Consider the following 13,279-nt stretch of genomic DNA (forward strand, 5'->3'; position numbering starts at 1 on the left):
CGGGCCGTCTGTGCGATGGCGTTTCAAAAGGCTTGAATAAAGATTGTTGCATCACACTGGACCGGTGAGTGTTGCCGTACTTCTCTTCATATTCCTTTAATATGAGTGTCTGAGCAAAGGGTCTGAATAGTTTTGATCATGTGATATTTCAGTTTTTCTTTTTTATTAAATTTGAAAAAATTCTACATTTCTGTTTTTTTTAGTCAAGATGGGGTGCAGAGTGTACATTAATGTGAAAAAAATAAACTTTTTTGAATTTACCAAATGGCTGCAATGAAACAAAGAGTGAAAAATGTAAAGGGGTCTAAATACTTTCCGTACGCACTGAATATTTGACGAACTCTAGCCAGTAGTAGAGAGGGGCAAATTTATACAAATGGAATTGAATTCTACTTGAATTTTGCAAAAATGCGCATTGTGGAAAATGTGGATTTTTTTGTAATTTACTCCACCATTTTGCTGTTCAGTAGAGGTTCAAAAGGAAAAAATCAAAAACATTCACCTCACCTCTTACCACTCTAGCCAGCTATTCCTAACATATTGTCCGGTCTTCAGTGCCTCTCTTGTGTCACATCTTTGGTGCAGTGTTCACTCTTGTCTTTGTCATCCGGCCATAAATAGGCCCAGGAGCTTGCTGCTCCCTGTTCGCTATCTAATCCTCTGTTACATTGCATCTCCGGCCCAGGGTTCAACCTAGACCAGGGCTGCTGTGCTTTTTACCCCCAAAAAACTTTGTGTGAATTTGTCTGTAATTTTTCTTTTGGCCTATTCTTAGTACATCACGGATGGGGCAAAATAACAATAGCTGACCAGTATTAGTACAGTAATAGTACAGCGGAGGTCGGTAAGGGGTTAAAAGTCTATACAGTTTGTGACATATACATTTCTTCTCTTTCCATCTTAAAATGTAGTGCAGAGCATCTTACTTTTAACCTAAAATAAATAAAGTGGTTATAATAACCTTTACATAAAAGCATTAGGAAACTTGAGAGTCCTATTTATGCACAACAAAATTACAATTTTCAAACTTTTTTATAGTAATTAAAGCAAACGTTTCCTAGTGCTTACTCTTTTCACCTGCCCAAAATGCATAAATTAGCCCCCCTAAAAAATGTGAATCCTCTTTCTTCTCTTTTCTAAAAGCTAATATATTCCCTTGTCAGTGTTTTAATTTAATTTAATAGTATTTCCACTTTCAATTTGTTTAATGGCATTATTTCTAAAAATGTACACATTGGTTTGATATGCCAAACAAATCTTAGATAACATATTTATGCAGCTAGAATAACAAAAGTCCAGTCAGAAATTTCAATAACGTATCCTAAGGTTGTTCTTGAGCCATGCAGCTGCAATAACATAATACCTCAGAAGGAAAATTCAATTAATATTACAAACATTACAGCCAAATATGTTAACAATGTGAATTGAGCCCTTACAGCAAATATTATTATATGAAACTATATTGTTAATTAGATGTTTCGGAGGTAGAAGAAAAGCATTTGTGGACACTGAACCATGTCTGTACTAGATAAAACGCAAAATAGCCAGTGTCATTTAACAAGTCAGTGAATAATACATAAAATACAGTGGGAAAAATAAGTATTTGATACACTGCCGATTTTGCAAGTTTTCCTTCCTACGAAGAATGGCGAGGTCTGTAAGTAGGTACACTTCAACTCTGAGAGACAGAATCTTTAAAAAAATTCCTGACATTCACTTTTTATGATTTTTACACAATTAATTTGCATTTTATTGCATGAAAAAAGTATTTAATCACCTACCAGCCAGCTAGAATTCTGGCTCTCACAGACTTGTTAGTTTTTCTTTAAGAAGCCCTCATCCTCTGCACTCATTACCTGTATTAATTGCACCTGCTTGAATATGTCACCTGTATAAATGACACCTGTCCACACACTCAATCACACTCCAACCTCTCCACCATGGCCAAGATCAAAGAGCTGTCTAAGTACACCAGGGACAAAATTGTAGATCTGCACAAGGCTAAGACAATAGGCAAGCAGCTTGGTCAGAAGGTAACAACTTTTGGCCCAATTATTAGAATATGAAAGAAACACAAGATGACTGTCAATCTTCCGCCGTCTGGGGCTCCAATTATGATCTTGTCTCGTGGGGTAAAGATGATTTTGAGAAAGGTCAGGAATCAGCCGAGAGCTACATGGGAGGATCTGGTCAATGACCTGAAGAGAACTGGCACCACAGTCTCAAATATTAGTAACACACTATGCCGTCATGGATTAAAATCATGCAGGGTGCATGATTGATGCAATTGGTGTGATCTCACTGTTCACTCCAGCACATGGCCCAGCCCATTTGAAATTTTCCAATGACCATCTGGATGATCCACAGGAGGCATAGGAGTAGGTCATGTGGCTAGATGAGACTAAAATAGAACTATTTGGTATCAACTCCACTCACCGTGCATGGAAGAAGAAGGATGAGTACAACTCCAAGAACTCCATCCTAACCATGAAGCATGGTGGGACAATACATCATACCTTGGAGGTACTATTCTGCAAAGGGGACAGGACTACTGCACCATAATGAAGGGGGGATGAATTAGGTCATGTATCGCGAGATTCTGGCCAACAACCTCTTTCTCTCAGTAAGTGCGCTGAAGATTGGTTGTGGCTGGTTCTTCTGCATGACAATGGCCAAAACACACAGCCAGTTCAACTAAGGAGTGCCTCTGTAAGAAGCAATTCCAGGTCCTGGTGTGGCCTAGCCAGTCTTCAGACCTGAATCCAATAGAAAATCTTTAGAGGGAGCTGAAACTCAATGTTGCCCAGCGACAGCCCCGAAATCTGAAATATTTTGAGAAGATCTGTATGGGGTGGGCCATACAGTTGGTCAAGAACTGCAGGAAACATTTGACCTCTAGAATTGCAAACAAACGTTTCTGTACCAAATATTAAGTTCTGTTTTTCTATTGTTTCAAATACTTATTTTATGCAATAAAATGCAAATTAATTATGTAACAATTATATAATGTGATTTTCTGGATTTTTTAAAAATTCTGTCTTTCACAGTTGAAGTGTACCTACGATAAAAATTACAGACCTCTCCACTATTTGTAAGTGGGAAAACTTGAAAATTGGCAGTGTATCAAATACTTATTTTCTCCTCAGTATATGAGGATAATATACAAAATTCATGAATACATGAAAAGAAACAAGTGTATTCTTGTCAGAATTCATGTTCATATTATGACACTTTTATATCCTCTCAGTATTCTCATATACACACACATTCAGGCCCATGAAGATCATATGAATTACAGATTCTGAATTGTTAGTCATTTCCACAAATGGCATCTTTGATAAATAACCCTTACATTTTGTTAACACACTTGTTTTAATACTCAGGCGTCAGACCCTACGTCATAATGAGATAAAAAAATAGAGATGAGCAAGTGTTTTGAAACTCAAATTTGGCATATTTTCCTGAATTTTCTCTTAAAGCTTAAATTTGTGGCAAATTGATTCACCACAATTTAAAAGCACTGCAAAGCCTCTAATAAGGTTTCTTATCGAACTGTACATAACAGCTTTTAAGTATCTTAATGCAAACACAAAATTAATAATGTTAAATTGACCTAGTAATGTCAAATGTTATAGGCTTATCTTGTGAGGTAGATTCTCTAAGCAATAGGTCATGGCACAGAGGTGATGGTGCAGTGGAGCAGATCTTGACGGACAGCACGTGGATTTGTGAAGACCAGGACAGCAACATATGGTGGATGGCAGACAAGCACGAGTAGCAATAAGCGCAGATGAAGCAGCGCCAGCTTTGTGGATACACCAGGTAAAGTAACTTCACAGGAAACTGATATCTTCCATCAGGAAGCAGTTCACTACAGGAATGCTGTGTGGTATCTTCAGGCTGGGCAATGGTTAAACACAGGAGTAGCCAAAAAGTAGCTTCAATCAACTATCTTCCAGCAGGGCAATTTTCAATAGCAGCGATGTAACAGAGAGGTAAACACAAAGTTTGATGCCTATCCATACTTCTAAGTTTTTTTCATTTTCAGTTTTACCCAGTGATTTACCATTTAGTATATTTTCCCATTATATTTATCTACATTAAAGATCAATTGCCATTTATCCACCCAAGTCTCCAGCATACATGAATTACTCTGCAATATTAAATTATTTTCCTGTGTGTTGATCTCCTTGCAGAGTTTGATATTATATGCAAATATTGAAATTCTACATGTCCTATAAAATGACATATAATAATTAACAAATATATTAAAAACAGAGGTCCAGATATTATGCTCTGTGGAACGAAAATCAGAGTGTGTTCCATTAATAATCTCTCCTTGTTTCCTATTACTGAACAAATTGTTAGACCAATTATACATATTTTACACTAGTTCCATTGTTTATTTTATGCATTAATTAGAGCTGAGTATATATATATATATATGTATGTATATATATATATATATATATATATATATATATATATATATATATATTAGAGTGCAATTGAATTTTAAATGAATCTGCATTTGCCAAAATGTGTTTTTTTTTTGTAGTTTGCGTCCTTGTTTATTCAGGAGACTGGAGGAACTGGCTGCCAGTTTGGTGAACCATAAAGGGTCATCAAAAGGTTAAAAATAAAGAAATACTTATGGTCACCTTACCACTTACGTCTCTTGCCCCTCCACTCTGCAGTGTCTCCTGTCCTGTCCTCAGCGCTAAAACTCCAGGAGGATTCTTCACGCTAGGCCGGGACTTATGGCTCTGATGAGGCTCAGGACGTTTCCAAGCATGCATACGCAAGGTCACACATAATGACTTCCTGACCTTACATGCTCTTGTGCAGAAATGTCCTTGGCCATTAGAGACAGAGACCCCAGCCTAATGTGAAGAAGAGGGTATTCATCGTATGGCATCTGTGATAAAAAGATGTGCCCAGCGCCAGATAGGGGATGATAAATAGCAGAGGGGCAAGAGTGGTTAACAGTAGGGTGAATATATATATTTTACAATTTCTAAACCTTAATTATATTATGCTCTGGTATCTGGAGACAAAAATGGTAAATTAATTTGTAGAGAATAACTTTCCTGTGAACTAAATTTACCAATAAACTTCACAAGATCTTGTCAGATCCAGTCATCTCTAGTTTTAACTTTTTGTGTGGCACTTTATAGAACTCCAGATAGACAACATTCATGGACTTAGTTTGGTCCAGTATGGAACTTACCTCATCTTAGAAGCTGAGCTTATTATTAGTCTGACAGGACAGATCTCTCATAAATTCATGTTGATGCCGAGTCATGAGTTTAGAGAAATTCTCCAAAATAGCAACTCTTAGAAAACCCTCAAAGATTTTGTCCACACAGTAGGTTAAACTTACAGGCCTATACAGGCTCGGACTGGCCCACCGGAGAACCAGAGGATTCTCCTGTGGGCCCAGGTACTGACACCTGCTGGCATACTGGCCAGCAGCTGCCTAGGGCCCCACTGCTCCAGGGGTCCCCAGCCAGTGGCTATGGGGCCCCTGAGTCAAGGGGGCCCGCCCTGTGCCAGTAGCAGCAGCTGGAGACAGGATCCTGTCCCCGCTGCTAAAGCAAAATGAATATTCACGCTTCCCCACACCCCTATGTTCGTGGAGAGACGTGAATACCATTTCTCTTTAATAGCGGGCAGTGTTAGCCGCAGGCTGCAGCTAACACTGCCCGCATGTAAAGCCGCACCACACACACACACACACTCACAAAGCACACACAGCACAGCACCGCACCGCACACACACACGCAGGCACACAGACTCACAGAGCAGCTCAGCTCACCTCCCGGCATCCTGCTTCCTGTCTGAGACAGCCCAGCTGGATGACATCATCATCCAGAGTGCTGTCTCAGTCAGAAAGCTTCCAGCGAGGAGGAGGCTGCTGGGATGAGCTGCTGCGGGGAGGTGAGCTGTGCTGTGTGCCTGCGTGTGTGTGTGCCTGCGTGTGTGTGTGTGCAGCGCCCCAGAGTCCTGGTCGTTGCAGTACTGTGGATCCGCCACTATGGGGAGCCATGGTGCGTTCGATGGCACTGAAGGAGTTCATCTGACCAGGTATCACAGACACCAATATGTTTCACAGCAGGGCCTCCGGGGGGAGCTAAGGGTTCTATTCATTAGGCCACTCCCCACCATAGTGGGTAAACTGGGGGTCAGGCAGGAAGTTAGAAGAGAAAGCTGACTGGATTGAACGAAGCAACACCTTGTGGCAGAGGGTGTTGTGGAGGAAGAGACAGTAGGGTCTCTGTCAGGGGTGGGATCCTGACAGAGGCTTGGCATTAGAAAGAACGTAACGGGACCGTGCCTGCTCAGCATAGCGGCGGTGCCCAAGAAAGGACTAGAAGCGAGATAGATTGTGCTGAGTGAGAAACGAGATCAAGCAAAAAGGAGAATACCAGTAGGGGTCATGCTGTAGGACCGGAGCAACATCCTACTGAGGCGCATTACCGGTGGCCGGAACGCCGAGGGAGTGGAATAGCATACAGCTTCAAGCCATACTCCAAACAGCGGCAGGGCAGTCAGTTTAAGGCGGGCTGTCTACCACATATCACCTATGAAGTCTTGGGGGGCAATTGCGGGAGAGGGGCGTCTCTAGGGTCCCGGAAGAACTCCAGGCCTACCTGACAAACGGGTGCCGTTCCAACCTGAATAACAGGGAGGGATGGAATACGAGAAGAACATCAGTGAATCGAGTTGTGAGGGAACTTAAGAAACAGACACAACAGTTGTGGGGTACTTTCCGTGAGCACAGCAGGGAAGGACTACAACACATAGCGCTAAGAAGGAGGGCACTGATTTCCACCTGTGAGGAGAACTCTGGAAGTGCCATCGGACCGACCGGACTTGCGCAGCCTGGTGAACCGTATTCTGGACTGCGGACTGAGAGATCTCCAGTAAAGAGGTAAAGAGACTGCAACCTGGTGTCCTCGTTATTTACCGCGACCTGCACCCCACAACTGCACCGCTACACCACCGTTACTGCACCATCATCATCACTTATTCTACCGGACGTCCCCCACTGACAAACAGGGCCACGGACCGGGTCTAGCCACCGTGACAACCCCAGGACTGAGACCCAGAGGCCCGGCTCCGGGTACCCCTAGGCCCTGCGGCGGTGTGGGGGCGCTCCAACTTGGCGTCACGAACAGGATCTACTTAAGCCTGAAGAATCAGGTCATGTGTGCCTTGGAACTGTGATTTGTTGTGCTTGAACTGTACTTTATTGCAAAGACTGTGTGCTACCATTGACCAAGAGAAGTTCCCGCCAAAAGCCACCGCCATTGCTACTTCGGAGAAGAAGGAGGGCGTGCTATGGGAGGAGACTACCAGAATGGCGCGATAAATGGATACCGCCCCCTGCGCTTCTGGCTGCAAGGAGATGACCTGCCCCAAAGCAGAGGACAACCTCCTGATTTGCAACGGCGGGAAGCGGGTGATGAAGAAGCCCGACCTCGGAGAAATGGCGGAGTCAGATGCATGCATTGCCACCGATCAGCAGATCATGATGAAGAACAGCGAGTGCCGGAACGGGGAAGGAGCAGTCCCGGCTTACCCTCGTTCACTAGAGGTGGACCCGTGTCCTCTACAGCCGGCGGATCCGAAGCCTTTGGAACAGATAGCGGAGCCGAGTCCCCCAATCCTGGCCTCAGAGTCAGCGGAGGAGGAACCACAGCGAGCGGAACAGCGTTCGGGGACCGCATCGGAGGAGCCGCGGTCCGGGCTACGGCCGATTCCAGCACCCTTGTTAATGGACCAGATCGGCATCGATGGAACCACATCAGGCGCAGGTACGGAGAGCGCCCCTGCGCCCCCCCACGAGCCCGCTTCCACGATCGGCCCCCATCTCAGTGAGGGTCGACGCTTCTCGGCGGGGTTAATGGTATTACCCCCCGATGCCCTGGGAAGGATGGTGCCACCGCTGCCGACTAGAATGGGGGAACCTGTGGATGTGAGCCCAGACGGGGTAGTTCTTCGGTGGGACAACCCCTGGGTTGGGACAGATGGATCCCGGGAGAACGGATTCACTCTTGCGGTGCTTACGTGGGAACAATATAGACAGTGCTTGATCCTACATTGGGAAGGACGGAAAGAGGTCGAGTTGATGGGTCCATTGAAAGTACAACAATCCCCTCCGGCATGGGATGACCGAGACGCGGTCAGGCGGGGAACTGTGTTGGCCTACCATGTAAAAAGGGGATGGGGCCTCATACATGAGCCGGGATTGGATACTGATGTTTTTGTTGCGCACTGTAACGTATGGACTCCCTGCTGTGGCCGAGGCGGAGAACCGTTGCAAAAGGGGGATCAGGTGACCTACAACCGCCACCAGAACCCGCTCGGGTGGTATGCACGGAACGTTCGGCGGTGTATGTCTGGAGCCGCGACACTCACTACTCCGGACCTGGTCCCAGGAGCACCCGACCTTGTCACCATTGCAACGGTGCGCCTGGTAGCAGCCACCGAGTTGGCCAGCCGAGTTCACCTTCACGTTCGGGCCACGGGCACCGGCGCCATAGCAGCCGGAGGCCCGGACCCCCGGCCACCTGAACAAGAGTAAACCTCGGGAACCTGAAAATGTAAATAGTTTTCCCGTTAACTGTTTGTGAACTGTTTGCTGCTAAACCCGCTCAGGGTTAACTCTTTATGGATCCCTTAGTTGACCCGGGATCCCTATTGTTTGCTTTTCCTACCAGTTTTGCACAAGTTTTACAAACTGAGAAATCATGAACAGTGCATGATCCAAACTTTCTTGTAAATAGTTTGCACCTTCTTAAAGGCGCTTTCTACTGGTTTTATTTAAAGACTCTTTGCGAAGATACCGTTCTGGAACCTTTGCTGAGCAAAGACTGGTAGGCTGAGAAGACGAGCTACCTCAGAAAGACTTGATCCCCTCTTAAAGGGGATGTTTGACCTGAACTTGAAAAGTGATACTGTTTTAGAACAGTAATATGATGATGCTCTGGAAGAAATGTAACTGTTTTTGCATAAAGAAAAGTTATGTGTGTTTAATCTGTTTGAAATGTGAAACCTAGATAATGTTCTTTAAAAAGAAAGATGCAGAGAGCCCGTAGGGGAGGAATTAGAGTCCTGCATAGTTGAAAGGAAGGAAGTAATAACGAAGGTGAGGATAGAAGGTAAACCCTGAGTCCCCATAGAAAGTTAATAATGTGTTACTAAGGACAGAAAGTGAACCCGTAGGGGTTAGTGAGTGAGTCCTTATAGGAGCCAAGTAGAGCCGGCTCAGTGTTCTCAAACTGAAAGAAAAGTTATGTTCTATACTGTGTATAGTAGTTGAAAAGGCAGTAGGCCCTGGCTGAACGGGGCGGTCCTGTAATAGAAAGGAGAGGCAGTAGGTCTGGTGCCGTTAGGACAGGCGGTCCTGCAGATTCCAAAGAAGGCGAATGCAAAGTTAAAATACCTTATAATGTGATTATAGGAAGGTCTTTAGCGGATTAAGAGTGTATATCCTTAAAGGCAAAGTTAAATTATTGGTCAATAATGTTTGTACCTAGTAGAATACCCGGTTGGGTAATGAGAGCTTATTGTAGCCTGTTGCTATGATATTTAATTATGTTTGTAACGTTAAAGTGTCCTCACCTCCCATAAAGGGAAGCCTGTTCAAGTATACTTATTGTTTTGCACTCAACGAAAATTGTATGTCTTTTTGCTAACCTGTATTGTTGTTTTCTTCCCAGTCCCGGAGTACTGTGTTTAACCAGGGGGGAGTGCAGCGCCCCAGAGTCCTGGTCGTTGCAGTACTGTGGATCCGCCACTATGGGGAGCCATGGTGCGTTCGATGGCACTGAAGGAGTTCATCTGACCAGGTATCACAGACACCAATATGTTTCACAGCAGGGCCTCCGGGGGGAGCTAAGGGTTCTATTCATTAGGCCACTCCCCACCATAGTGGGTAAACTGGGGGTCAGGCAGGAAGTTAGAAGAGAAAGCTGACTGGATTGAACGAAGCAACACCTTGTGGCAGAGGGTGTTGTGGAGGAAGAGACAGTAGGGTCTCTGTCAGGGGTGGGATCCTGACAGAGGCTTGGCATTAGAAAGAACGTAACGGGACCGTGCCTGCTCAGCATAGCGGCGGTGCCCAAGAAAGGACTAGAAGCGAGATAGATTGTGCTGAGTGAGAAACGAGATCAAGCAAAAAGGAGAATACCAGTAGGGGTCATGCTGTAGGACCGGAGCAACATCCTACTGAGGCGCATTACCGGTGGCCGGAACGCCGAGGGAGTGGAATAGCATACAGCTTCAAGCCATACTCCAAACAGCGGCAGGGCAGTCAGTTTAAGGCGGGCTGTCTACCACATATCACCTATGAAGTCTTGGGGGGCAATTGCGGGAGAGGGGCGTCTCTAGGGTCCCGGAAGAACTCCAGGCCTACCTGACAAACGGGTGCCGTTCCAACCTGAATAACAGGGAGGGATGGAATACGAGAAGAACATCAGTGAATCGAGTTGTGAGGGAACTTAAGAAACAGACACAACAGTTGTGGGGTACTTTCCGTGAGCACAGCAGGGAAGGACTACAACACATAGCGCTAAGAAGGAGGGCACTGATTTCCACCTGTGAGGAGAACTCTGGAAGTGCCATCGGACCGACCGGACTTGCGCAGCCTGGTGAACCGTATTCTGGACTGCGGACTGAGAGATCTCCAGTAAAGAGGTAAAGAGACTGCAACCTGGTGTCCTCGTTATTTACCGCGACCTGCACCCCACAACTGCACCGCTACACCACCGTTACTGCACCATCATCATCACTTATTCTACCGGACGTCCCCCACTGACAAACAGGGCCACGGACCGGGTCTAGCCACCGTGACAACCCCAGGACTGAGACCCAGAGGCCCGGCTCCGGGTACCCCTAGGCCCTGCGGCGGTGTGGGGGCGCTCCATGTGTGTGAGAGTGTGTCTGTGCCTGCACGTGTGAGAGTGTTTCATGTTTGCCTGTGTGTGTGTATGATGAGCTGCGGTGAGGTGTGTGGTGGTGAAGGATAATGATATTGGTGGGGGGAGGCAATGATGGAGATAATGGGCAATGATGGTGGTGGAGGGAGACAAAGATGGAGGTGATGGGCAATGATGGAGGTGGGGGGAGACAAAGATGGAGGTGATGGGCAATGATGGAGGTGATAGGCAATGATGGAGGTGATGGGCAATGATGGAGGTGGGGAAGGCAATGATGGAGGTGATGGCAATGATGGAGGTGACAGGAAATGGAGGTGATAGGCAGTGATAGTGGGGCAGCAATGATGGAGGTGATAGGCAATGATGGAGGTGATGGGCAATGATGGAGGTGATGGGCAATGATGGAGGTGAAAGGCAATGGAGGTGATAGGCAATGATGGTGGTGAGGCAATGATGGAGGTGATAGGCAATGGAGGTGATAGGCAATGATGGAGGTGATGGGCAATGCTGGAGGTGGGGGGAGGCAATGATGGAGGTGATGGGCAATGATGGAGGTGATAGGCAATGGAGGTGATAGGTAATGATGGTGGGGAGGCAATGATGGAGGTGATAGGCAATGGAGGTGATAGGCAATGATGGAGGAGATGGGCAATGCTGGTGGTGGGGGAGGCAATGATGGAGGTGATGGGCAATGATGGAGGTGATAGACAATGGAGGTGATAGGCAATGATGGTGGAGAGGCAATGATGGAGGTGATGGGCAATGATGGTGGTGGGGGAGAAATGATGGAGGGGATGGGCAATGGTGGAGGTGATAGGCAATGGAGGTGATAGGTAATGATGGTGGAGAGGCAATGATGGAGGTGATGGACAATGATGGTGATGGGGGAGGCAATGATAGAGGTGATGGGCAATGGTGGAGGTGATAGGCAATGGAGGTGATAGGTAATGATGGTGGGGAGGCAATGATGGAGGTGATGGGCAATGATGGTAGTGGGGGGAGGCAATGATGGAGGTGATGGGCAATGGTGGTAGGAGGCAATGATGGAGGTGACAGGCAATGGAGGTGATAGGCAGTGATGGTGGGGATGCAATGATGGAGGTGATAGGCAATGATGGAGGTGATGGGCAATGATGGAGGTGATGGGCAATGATGGAGGTGAAAGGCAATGGAGGGGATAGGCAATGATGGTAGGGAGGCAATGATGGAGGTAATAGGCAATGGAGGTGAAAGGCAATGATGGAGGTGATGGGCAAAGCTGGAGGTGGGGGAGGCAATGATGGAGGTGATGGGCAATGATGGAGGTGATAGGCAATGGAGGTGATAGGCAATGATGGTGGGGAGGCAATGATGGAGGTGATGGGCAATGATGGTGGTGGGGAGGCAATGATGGAGGTGATGGGCAATGGTGGAGGTGATAGGCAATGGAGGTGATAGGTAATGATGGTGGGGAGGCAGTGATGGAGGTGATGGGCAATGATGGTGGTGGGGGAGGCAATGATGGAGGTGATGGGCAATGGTGGTGGGAGGCAATGATGGAGGTGATGAAATGGGCAATGATGGTGGTGGGGGAGGCAATGATGGAGGTGATGGGCAATGATGGTGGTGGGGAGAGTCAATGATGGAGGTGATGAAATGGACAATGATGGTGGGGAGGAGACAATGATGCAGGTGGTGGAATGGGCAGTGATGGAGGTGGTGGGAGAGAATGATAGGGGTGGAGTGGGAGAAGGCAATGATAGAGGTGGTGATGAGGACAATGATGGGGGTGGAGAGGGGCTGCATTATATTTTATGAGGGGGCTACATTATATTCAGTGAGGGGGCTACCCCAACCCTTGCTACATAATTAAGACGTGTACTACCTTATACCATTATACCCTGATATTAGCACTTTTTACCGCACAATTGATGGTCTTGTATCTATTTCTATGTAGCTACATAGTGGGCCCCAAGAATGATTTTCTCTGGTGGGCCCAAGGTGCTCCAGTCCGATGCTGGGCCTATAGTTTTTCAGGCTCAGTTCTTGACCTCTTTTTTAATTTTGCTATTTGCTATTCCTAAATGTCTGTGCTACAAATACTGTCATTATGGAATATATGAATTTTATAAATAATGTCCTGTCTATCATGGTACTTAATTACTGCAGAACTTGGGGGTGTATGCATCTGGAATTTGAGTTCTTTTCTATTTTAGAGTTTTTGAGCTGGTGCTTTACTTCCTGCTGTGTTAAGCAGGTGACATTTAATAAATAATTTATGGTATCCCTAATCATGTCATCTGTCATGAAATTTTGTGTAAACACTGTAGAGATAAAGTCATTAAATAGATTTT

Source organism: Ranitomeya variabilis, chromosome 5, assembly GCF_051348905.1.
Source record: "Ranitomeya variabilis isolate aRanVar5 chromosome 5, aRanVar5.hap1, whole genome shotgun sequence".
NCBI classification, from domain to species: domain Eukaryota; kingdom Metazoa; phylum Chordata; class Amphibia; order Anura; family Dendrobatidae; genus Ranitomeya; species Ranitomeya variabilis.